Genomic DNA, 11,523 nt, shown 5'->3' with positions numbered 1-11,523 from the left:
ACGGTTCGCATATTACGACTCTGAACCAAGATACCTTCTTAATGATACCAAGTTTGACCGACTAGAATACACTCTTAGCCATGTTTTCTTTAAGCACTACCCTAACCCTAACCTTAACCCTAACCTACACATTAGCGGTTAGTGTTTAAGTCATATCTCGGGAAGTAAGCACCCGATATCAATACGTATGCAGATTACGACTCTGTACCAAGCTACCTTCTTAATGATACCAAGTTTGACCGACTTAAATACACTCTTAGCCATGTTGCCTCTAAGCACTACCCTAACCCTAACCCTAACCCTAACCCTAACCCTAACCCTAACCCTAACCCTAACCCTAACCCTAACCCTAACCCTAACCCTAACCCTAACCCTAACCCTAACCCTAACCCTAGCGGTTAGTGTTTAAGTCATATCTCGAAAAGTAAGCACCCGATTTCAAAACGGTTTACAGATTACGACTCTGTACCAAGATACCTTCTCAATGATACCATGTTTAAGCGACTAGAGTACACCCTTAGCCATGTTGCCTCTAAGCACTACCCTAACCGTCACCGTGACCCTAACCCTAGCGATTAGTGCTTAAGTTATATCTCGGGAAGTAAGCACCCGATTTCAAAACGGTTTGCCGATTACGACTCTGAACCAAGATACCTTCTTAATGATACCAAGTTTGACCGACTAGAATACACTCTTAGCCATGTTGCCTCTAAGCACTAACCTAACCGTTACCGTAACCCTAATCCTAGCGATTAGTGCTTAAATTATATCTCGGGAAGTAAGCACCCGATTTCAAAACGGTTCGCATATTACGACTCTGAACCAAGATACCTTCTTAATGATACCAAGTTTGACCGACTAGAATACACTCTTAGCCATGTTGCCTCTAAGCACTACCCTAACCCTAACCCTAACCTTAACCCTAACCCATACATTAGTGGTTATTGTTTAAGTCATATCTCGGGAAGTAAGCACCCGATATCAATACGTATGCAGATTACGACTCTGTACCAAGATACCTTCTTAATGATACCAAGTTTGACCGACTTAAATACACTCTTAGCCATGTTGCCTCTAAGCACTACCCTAACCCTAACCCTAACCCTAACCCTAGCGGTTAGTGCTTAAGTCATATCTCGGGAAGTAAGCACCCTATTTCAAAACGGTTTGCAGATTACGACTCTGTACAAAGATACCTTTGTAATGATACCAAGTTTGACCGATTAAAATACAGTATTAGCCATGTTGCCTCTAAGCACTATCCTAACCCTAACCCTAAGCCTAACCCTAGCGGTTAGTGTTTAAGTCATATCTCAGACAGAAAGCACCCGATTTCAAAACGGTTTGCAGATTACGACTCTGTACCAAGATACCTTTTCAGTGATACTATGTTTAAGCGACTAGAGTACACCCTTAGCCATGTTGCCTCTAAGCAATACCCTAACGGCCTAACCGTTACCGTAACCCTAGCGATTAGTGCTTAAGTTATACCTCGGGAAGTAAGCACCCGATTTCAAAACGGTTTGCAGATTACGACTCTGTACCAAGATACATTTTCAATGATACCAAGTTTGACCGACGAAAATACACTCTTAGCCATGTTGACTCTAAGCCCTACCCTAACCGTAACCCTAACCCTAACCCTACCGGTAAGTGCTTAAGTTATATCTCGGGAAGCAAGCACCCTATTTCAAACGTGTTTGCAGATTACGACTCTGCCCCAAGATACCTTCTTAATGATACCATGTTTGAGCGACTAGAATACACTCTTAGCCATGTTGCCTCTAAGCACCACCCTAACCCTAACCGTAAACCTAACCCTAATTCTAGTGTTAAGTGCTTAAGTCATATCTCGGAAACTAAGCACCCGATTCCCAAACGGTTTGCAGATTTCAACTCTTTACCAAGATACCTCTTTAACAATACCAAGTTTGGCGACTAGATCCCGTTTTTAGGTTATGTTGGCTCTGAGCACTATCCTAACCCTAACCCCAACCCTAACCCTAACTGCCTGGGTTAGTGTAGTGCTTAACTCATTTCTCGAGAAGAAAGCACCCGACTTAAAAACTGTTTTAGATTACCTCTAGCTACCAAGAGACCTTTCCATCTATACCAAGTTTGACCGACTAGAGCCCGTTTTAGCCATGTTGGCTTTACGCACCTGGTTTGGAAACGATTTTTAGATTATAGCTAGATACCAAGAGACCTTTTCAACGATAGTAAGTATTTTTGAAAATTCAAGGTGGTTGATTTAATATGGCGGAGCCCAACTGGTATCTTTTATGTGCATGACGTCATTTTGCGACGACATTTTGACGTCATTGATGTTGGCAATTGGCAACTGGCTATTGGCAACTCAAGTCGTAACAAACATTATCATCAGCGCGCTCCTAAATTTTCGCCTGATTTCGGGGATTGTCAGATAGACCAAAATAGTCTAATAATCATATTTGTAGAAGTGGCATCAGGCAGGTATGACTATAGTTGCAAAAGTGAAACTTGTTGGATAGTTTTAAAAGTGCCTCCAATATGGAAGCCATGACTGTAGTTGCCAGCTAGGCAAGTGATACCAGTGTACCACACAAGTAACTTTATCACTTTTACCACACTAGTTCTCTTCTTTAATATACAGGAATAAATGCCTTGTTAGTTGTGATGCCACAGTTTGTCGCTTCAAATCTTGACACGACATTTATGGTGTCTAATTTGAAAATTTAGCAATCTTGTTTTTTTTACCCATCTTGTTTTTTTTCCCGCTATCTCTTTATTTTTGCACTCTGCATGGGATATCATCCATAAAATTTACTTGCTGTGGCCTTAAGTCTAGGCGCCGCTTGATGAATTTTCGATTACTTCTATGGTCTTATTGTCATTGACACCTCCTTTAGCGTGCTATTTGCCTCGGCTAGTTACTTTTAATACAACGTAACACAAATCGTAACAGAACGTATCTGAATTAGACTTAGATTAGTTTTAACGTCGCGGAAAACAATAAATGGCAATGTACTACTATGTCAGTCCTGAGGAAATCCCATGTAAGTTAAAAGCTAAATTAAGATATCAAAACATCAACACTCTGAAAGTCTGTAGAAAATAAGAAATAAAGAGTCACATTCCGACGGTCTTCTAATAGCATATTTATTCCAGTGAAAGGCGAGAAAACCTTGACCAAGGACTTATGTTGGCGTATACTTTTTCTTATGACTTGAACGGGAAGACAGGCAATGTCGCTTGCAGCCTGTACATTTCTGGTGCATTACAAAGTGACACAGTGTCAATTTAAAGACCTTAATACCAGCAGAACGTACGTGCCACTTTCAGAGCAACATGTAGGTGCGTTTTTAAAGAAATTAATCAGAGGGTCACAAGCGTCCAGCATGGCGCATAGACGCTGTGACAAACCGCAAAACTATGGTGCAGCCACACCGCCGGTTAACGGCCCCAGATAGAGGCTTTGCCTGTAATGGAACAGAAAGGACGTGTTATCTATATCATATTTCCAAACATTCCCAACTAATGTTAACTGGTTAAAAAACATACAAAAGGGCCGTAAAACAAATATCTATGGAGAATCAGGCAAAGGGCAAGTCCCTCCTTTATTAAAATCATTTCGAACTAAATGACTTAGAAGCTCCCGTGTCGTCCGACACACGAGGCAGGCAGGTGGGCCCAGCAGACTGGTCGCTATATTGGACCCATGCATTGTACAAATATCGCAGTGATGGCTATTTGTTAGCCTCCACCAGGCCTTCCTACGAGGGCACGGGGATCGTAGAAATCGGCCAGGGGAGTCAGTCCACGCTAAGGATCATCTTTCCCCTGCGCGGCCGGCCAACTCCTCTGGCAAATTATTCATCCTATGATAAGTATGATATGCGTAGTCAGTCTGGCAGAGACTATCTATTTGTATTTCTCTAAACACGAGATTGCGACACTTACAGTTAGTAGTGGTTCCCAACCATGTGCACTGGCTGGTGCACCTGTATCTAGAGCGGAACACGCTCCACGTCCCCTCGTTACACTTGTACTTGCAGATAGTCCCCGGCACGTAGGGAGGGGAGCAGTTGTACATGGTGGTGCCTGAAATACTCGGAGGAGGGGAGCTACAGGTGCCACCTACGAAACAAACAAAGGGCAAAAATAGTGTTGTGTCTTGTCTTCGTCACTATTGCAGTCTGAGGAGAAGCAAAACGTATCCAACCAGGAATCTTAATCATCGGACAGGCAATAATCAAACCAGATATAACATCGAAATCATTTGATTGTCGTTATTGTACTGTTGCCTTATTCTATGCATTGATTTACTTTATTACCCATTATTCATAAACAATTTTGTTTAATAGCTGAATGGAGGAGGGCTTACTATAAGCCACTTGTGTTTTCCCCTTCTCCTGCACCCGTTGTTATCCGTTGTTATTGTATTTTGTTTAATGTAATATTTTTGCTGTGCGAAACCATAAACAAACAAATGAACAAAATAAAACTCACAGTCGGGCGGTACCTTTTTTGCGTCATGTGCCCGATTGTATTTGCCTGCGATTTCGTGATGGCTAACACGGAAACTAACCCAAATAAAGAAAATCTGAAAGTATTTTAGATCCAAGCCCATTTGTTGTATCGGCGATAAGTACATTAATTCATATATCTAATAATAATGTGCAGCTGACCGCATGAGAGTCGCTTTAGTTTTTGTTGTATCGATAAAGATATGTCAGACAACACCGTAATTTTCTGAAGTACGACTTGATGAAGTTTCTTACAGTTAGTTCGGCGGCGACGACGGCGCCACCACCCTGACGTGTTCGCTACCAGCAGGAGGACCAGGCACAGCACCAGGCAGCGGCGCATTCTGTAACAACAACATGTTGGCACAATATATCACACAATATTGTAGCAAGCATTATCCTTTGTTGTCTTAGCAAGTTAGACCAACCCACTAGGCTCTCTCTTCAGTCTCCGCAAATAGAGGAACAGAAGATACTTGGGACTCGGGAGCTATGAATTGATGATGTACATTTACCGTCCCTAAGCTACTGTACATTTTTGCCCTACTTTGCTAAGCACGGGTCACATAGGCATATTAACAACCATATACATATATTTGTACGTAAAAACGTTTAGTCTTCGCTCATTTATATATTTATATTCGACTTCCTCTCGCTCTTCGTAGGAAGCTGTATGATTACCTTTGCCAGAATGGCTAAGGTTATGTTTGGGCTTGTGAGTCTGTGTGTGTGTCTGTGTGTCTGTGTGTCTGTCTGTTAACAGCATAACTCAAGAAGTCTTGGATGGATCCCGATAATATTTGGTAGGTGGGTAGGGGTCGGGAAAACGAAGGTCAAGTTCGATAATGGGCCTCCTAGCGGCTTGCTAAGGTACTGCAGCAGAACCTCAATTTTTGATATCTCGTGTTCTGGACATGCTGTGATCATGATTTTTGAGTGGTAGATAGCCCTCGAGGCAGAGAGTAAGTGCTGTGAGTTTGGGCCCCCTAGCGGCTTTTTTGGAACTGCAGGCGCCGGTTTCCTTTCAAACTTTGGATGAGAATAACTCTACAACGTGTTGACGGATCGTCATGATCTTTGGTATGTAGATAGAATGAGTGATGACTTACATAATGGTATACTAATTATGCAAGTCAGCAGCTAATTTGCATAATTAATGAGGAAAAATTATAAATCCACTACATTCCATGATAGGACTTTCAAACTTGTCACATATGTAGCTGGGAAGGAGAGAAATGTCGACAGATATCAATTATGCAAATGATGGCCTCATTTGCATAATTAATGAGAAAATATGAACATGTTGACGGATCGTCATGTTTTTTTTGTATGTAGGTAGCGTAAGTGAAGACCTACATAATGAGATAACAATTATGCAAATCAACAGCTAATTTGCATGATTAATGAGGATATCTTATAAATTCACTACATCCCATGATAGGGCCTTAAAACTTGTCACATATGTAGCTGAGAAAGAGAGAAATGTCAATACATATTTATCATGCAAATGATGATCTCATTTGCATAATTAATGAGAAATATTAACGTGTTGACGGATCGTCATGATTTTCGGCATGTAGATAGCCTAAATGAAGACTTATATAATGTGATACTTATTATGCAAGTTAACAGCTAATTTGCATAATTGATTAGGAAAAGTTCATAAATCCACTGCATTCCATTATAGTACTTTCATCAAAGTTGTCACATATGTAACTGAGAAAGAGGGAAGAGAGTAAGAGGTGTATTTAAAGACTTTGAAAGAGAATAAGTCAAGAATGGATCAAAGGATCATCATGATTTTTGGTATGCTGATAGCTTAAGTAATGCTTGATACAATTTGATATCAATTGATTGTAAATTGGGATCTAATTTGCATAATAAATGCCGAAATTTTATAAACCAACTCCAAGCATTTAATTATAAAGAAAATGAAATGAGTAACACATTTGTCTACAGACATCATTCTACATAACAAACCTGGTTTATTTGGCAAAGGTATGTGTTCGTGGAACTCTAGTTAGTTATGGTTTATCGAAGGCCGTAAGGAGCAAATTTCTCTTTACTACTCAAGCATCTAAAGCGGGGACATTTACTTAACACAGCCGAATAGAATGCTTCTATTGCTATCATACAAAGGATAATCTACAGTAAAATTTTGGGTTTGGATATTACGCTATTGTTGCCATCTTTAAAAAAGCTTAACTTTATAAAGATCATCATCCATTTGTTCAGTTCCTATCTAAATGTACGTTTGTGTACGAAAATCATTGGTAGCAAACGCCCTGATTCCGTTTCGGACGGGTGGTACTAGCCTGCAGAAGTTCCTTCTATGTATACTTTAGTAGATCTAGTGACGCTGAAGTAAAGCGATGGATGTCACTCGAAACATCTGGAAGTAAATCTTCGATTTTTATCCAGTTATTATGACGGAATTGCCATTAAACATTGTTTACCTGCCTGTCTAACCATCATGAACAAAAGCCCTGATATTTGGCGCTAAATTGTTCGATACAGCTTTTGTAATTTTATCTAGCCTTGAGCGAAAATGTTGACAGGTTTTTCTGTACGAGACGAGTGCAAATTGCATCTGTCATCTCACGCAATCATGCGGTAGGAATTCAGCCTGAGGTCTTTGGTGGTGGCGCAGGTAATTTTCTATGCCGAAAGCATTTAAATGTATACCTTCCTCTTTGCCATTTTTGTGCAAGGAAAGCGTTTCGCTTTCTTTCGTGCATGAACATCTAGTAGGATGATGGAAATGCAGTTTATAACTTTTGAGTAAGATACAACAAGACAGAGAAATGATTTTTGGGCGTCTCAGCATGTTCGTTTAGCGTATTTACTGCGTAACACCTGTAAAATCAATCTTCAAACTTGAAGTTCAAAAACTTTCCCACCCCAAAATTGTAAATTTTGTAGATGTCCACCTACCCTAATAATCTGGTGGATGTTTTTATAACTATGGCTCACACTTTCAAATGAGTAAACTGGCAAAGCCCACCCACCATGTTTACTGTGGTCCACAAGAATTTTGTTAAGGCTGTCGTAAACTAGTCATAAACCACAAGCCCGAAGTACAAGGCACTCACCCCATTGTTGAACTTGAACAAACTTTCAGTGGGCCACAGACTGAAGCACTTTCCTTTTTTGGTTTCTCGGAGACGACTTGTTTCCTAGTCGAGGCTTGACTAAGTGACGAACAATAGCACTTATTGTAGACAGGGGAAAGGGGCGGGTCTAAGTTACGTTCTATCAAGGATTTTTAAGATTACCAAGAAGGCACTCAAACAGGTTTGAGTGTGTTCATGCATGAAACGAACACGGTAAGATACAAGCTGGAGAGCGATACAATGGAGAAATGTGCTGTCAGTGTCCTATTGAAACCATGCTAATGCCATAGTGAACATTTATTATCGGGTGTCATCAATACTCACATTGCGGCTCGTAAAACGTACGAAATGGAATACTAACGTAAGTCCCTATATCTGGCCGAAGATTTTACTGTAAAAGGGGTAAATATAGCACGGGAAAATGCTACATCATAAATGGCACAGTTGTGCATATCAATACCTGGCTTAAAAAGAAACAAACAAACAAACAAAACAAAATATTTAGCAAACAAAAAACAAACGCCGTTTGAACCTTACAGCATGGAGAACGGAGCAGTCATATTACGTCACGGTTTTCCGTCTCTACCTACCTACCTACCTAGTCCCTTGACCTCCAGGTCGTCTCAACATCTGCTTGAAGGTGAGTCGTGAGTACTGTACTAGTAAGTTGGACTTTGGAAGTAAGCTGCAAGGTGGCGCTTTTCCTGCGCAAAGGACTTGCGCAATACATCAAAACATCTCATCAGGGAAAGTGGTTCCCGGAGCGATCGATTCCCACAACCGTGAGCTCTGTTTCCTTCCAGCTTTCTTCTGACCTCAGCTCGTAATTGGTAAGTTACTTACACTTATCCTTCACTTAATGTCCGTCATGCCTGAGATACCTTAGAGTACCTACAAGAGTATTTAGATGCACTTATGAGTAAGAGGAACCAAAAAATTATACATGGTCCGCTTGGAGGGGGGAGGGGGTGAAGAAAATGGTCAGGCTGCAAGTTAGTTTATAAATCATCAAGTATGATGTACAGACATGAGTTGTGGTCAAGATCATGCTCAACATTTTAAACAACTTGCCAAGAAAATCCAGCATTTCTGGTTTTGTTGTATTATGGTATGTCTGTGTACAGCGTGAGTCAATATATGTGTATGTTGTTTTATGTGCACCGTTACAGACAATGAAGAGGGCACGGCCTCTTGTACTTTGTCGTTTGTTTATGTCGTGGTGTTTGAGGTGTTTAACACACGGACGATACATCTGGAGTGGTTGGTTTGTTCTCTGAGATTGGCTTTGATAGTTCTAGTTTCCATTCACCGAGCTATAACTTTTCAGTGAAAGATTTGGTTCCACATTCAATCAATTTTCAAAAACATTTTCTATGTTTCTGTTGCACACTTTAATTTTTTGCAAGTAACCAAATGGAATATTACTGTTGTGTATACTGTTGTCTATTTTACTTTCATTGTGGTCACATTGTTGACCAGTCTGATGTTTGAATGGGAATGTTGGTGGTGATGTACCATGTAATGTGATACTATTGGCTGGAATCTAGCATTTCCTGCTCCTATATCCTTGTTTATGCTAGTTGCATTGTAATTTTATGTTACTCCCAGATTGTAGCGGAGACCAGAATTATTTGTAACGAACGTAAGACAACACGTTTGTATTCTATTCAGTTTATAAGATTACACGGTGGCTGTTGACAGAACATCCAGTCAGTAGTGCAGTATTAACTAAGTCTTATTGACAGGAACACTCAGTCATTAGGTGGCTATTAGTATTACCTTATGAACACTCTCTAAAGGGGCCGCCCAAATGTCTTTAAGATTGAATTAAAGTTCAGCACTTCCAACACTCAAGGAAGTCTATCAGAATTGTTTGACTCTTGAGTTAGAGACTACCTGGTCACAAAAGAGATATCTGGCATCTTTGGGTCATGTCATCATCATCAGCGTCATTTTTATAAACAAAAGTGAATTGCACAGTCTGGAATGTATAGTGATAACTGATAAGTATGTAAAACAAGAACTACATGGGTATAATGTGTTGTACTAGCATTTCTATGAATTCTGCTCATACTTACTAGTACAGACACAACCTGATTTTTTTAAATAAAAATCCAAACAAGCTAAGATCTTCTTATGTTTTAGCCCCTTCTGTCCCTGTAGAATATGTTACATGCAAGACACACACCGATCATGGCAAATTGTTTTCTACCCAGTGGGCATCAGTGCTGTGGTTTAACCTCTAATTGTTCTGTGTCAATAGTGCAGGAACCAAACCCAGTCAACTGACTGATGATTCTCCAAATGTCACCTAAAAAATCAAAGGTTTGACCTTATTGCTTGGTCATGGGTGAATCCTTGATTGATTGAAACTCAGAATACGTGAAAAGAGTAAGACATGCATCAAATATGTTAACGTTTATTTTATGTTTATATAAATAATTGCCTGGAAGGTACATTAATAATATGCAATGGGGTATAGGTATTTTATGAAAAATTGTGATACTAAGCAACTAACCTTCCACCTGTGGACTAGCTATATAACCTCCTTGCCTAATGGTATTACATTCCTTCTCATTTGCCTAAAGATAAGTTTGGCTTCAAAAAATACCTCAGCAGAAAGAAGGTTTACACATGGTTTCCTCTAGCTTAGGGTGACATGCTTTTTAAAAAAAATCTTAATACACTTCCCTGCTAGTAGTTGCATTGTCAATAGGTTAAAATAAACTTTCTTGAATTACTACTAGTAATTTATAGGAGCCTTTTAGTGTTAAACTACTGGTAAACCATTTATAATCAAAGTCAAGTTCTGATTAACGCTAATGTTTTGTTGAAACTTTTTTCATTTTGGTGTGTAAATCTATGGTTTTTCCATACTTTAGAATTACGGAGTGTTTTGTTTCCACCCGTCTAAAATAAATTCAACAAAAGAGTGAGCTTGTAAAAAGTCTGTAGCGGATTGAGATGTCTTCAGGTTATTGAGACCCGTCTGCCCTTTCATTGATTCCTCAGGACCCAGACACCAGTAGGAATAGTTTAATCAGCGAACAAGGTTGAACTTTGATTTGTCACCATCCATTGGAAAATCTTATTGACTTCTTCCTTGGCTCCAGCCTTGTCGATAGTGCAGAATTGATTTCATATCACGCTGTACATGTGTGCCTGCAGATTATGGAGTTGTTAACACGGGTCATTTTGAGATTGAAGCTCGACAAATTGCATTCCATATGTTATATTTTCCCCCAAAACTTAACTCTCTGGATTAAAATTTGATTCATTTGAAAAATTTGATAATTTGAAAAACAATTTGAAAGATTGTTCCAGCTAAGTTACATGCATATTTGAAGAGCAAAACTTGTTTACATGTTGGTCAAGTCTGGTCCATTCCCATCTTTCTCTTCAAACTCAAACTTGCTATTTTATTAAACCAAAAAATTCTTTTGATTTTGATTTTATAAACTTGCACAGTACTTAAGATTGTGTAGTAGTAGTAGTACCCTATTTTCATCGCATATCAATTAATACTGGCAAAGTGAAAGCTACTGAAAACACTGTCACATTTTGGGCTAACTTGTCTTGACAGCAGTACTCCTGGTATTCCCCTCCCTCTGGGCCTGACTTTGTGTTTAGAAGAGACCACAGGTATGTAGAACATTTCTCTCCAAGACTTGGTGTTGCTGGGAACTTGTCGGACTTACCACAATGAAGTTGCCTGAAGCTGAAAACAAGAAGAAAGAAATTGTTGGTGAGTTTAACAAAGTCATGATGCTACAGCCCAGACAGTTGCTGTTTGAAGAGAAACAGGTCACCGTTTTCCTGGTAGTTTTGTCAAGTAAATGGTTTATCACCAAGATCTATCTATTACTTTACACATCCAGCCTCATCATGCAGTGATCTACAGTATA

The 11,523-nt window shown here is 39.7% G+C and overlaps 1 protein-coding gene and 1 long non-coding RNA gene across 3 annotated transcripts in view; one reads left to right on the top strand and one right to left on the bottom strand.

Annotated features, from left to right (window-relative positions):
• LOC118418826 overlaps positions 1-11,523 on the bottom strand; it is a 24,797-nt gene that overhangs the window by 1,879 nt on the left and 11,395 nt on the right. The gene's annotated exons all lie outside the window — the stretch shown is intronic.
• LOC118418828 overlaps positions 8,305-11,523 on the top strand; it is a 25,641-nt gene continuing 22,422 nt past the window's right edge. Inside the window, exon 1 of the long non-coding RNA XR_004831541.1 lies at positions 8,305-8,448. This is a non-coding gene — a long non-coding RNA (uncharacterized LOC118418828). The remainder of the gene's footprint in view (positions 8,449-11,523) is intronic.

This window comes from Branchiostoma floridae, chromosome 7 (assembly GCF_000003815.2).
Source record: "Branchiostoma floridae strain S238N-H82 chromosome 7, Bfl_VNyyK, whole genome shotgun sequence".
NCBI lineage: Eukaryota > Metazoa > Chordata > Leptocardii > Amphioxiformes > Branchiostomatidae > Branchiostoma > Branchiostoma floridae.
This window is presented reverse-complemented; position numbering and strand designations above follow the sequence as displayed.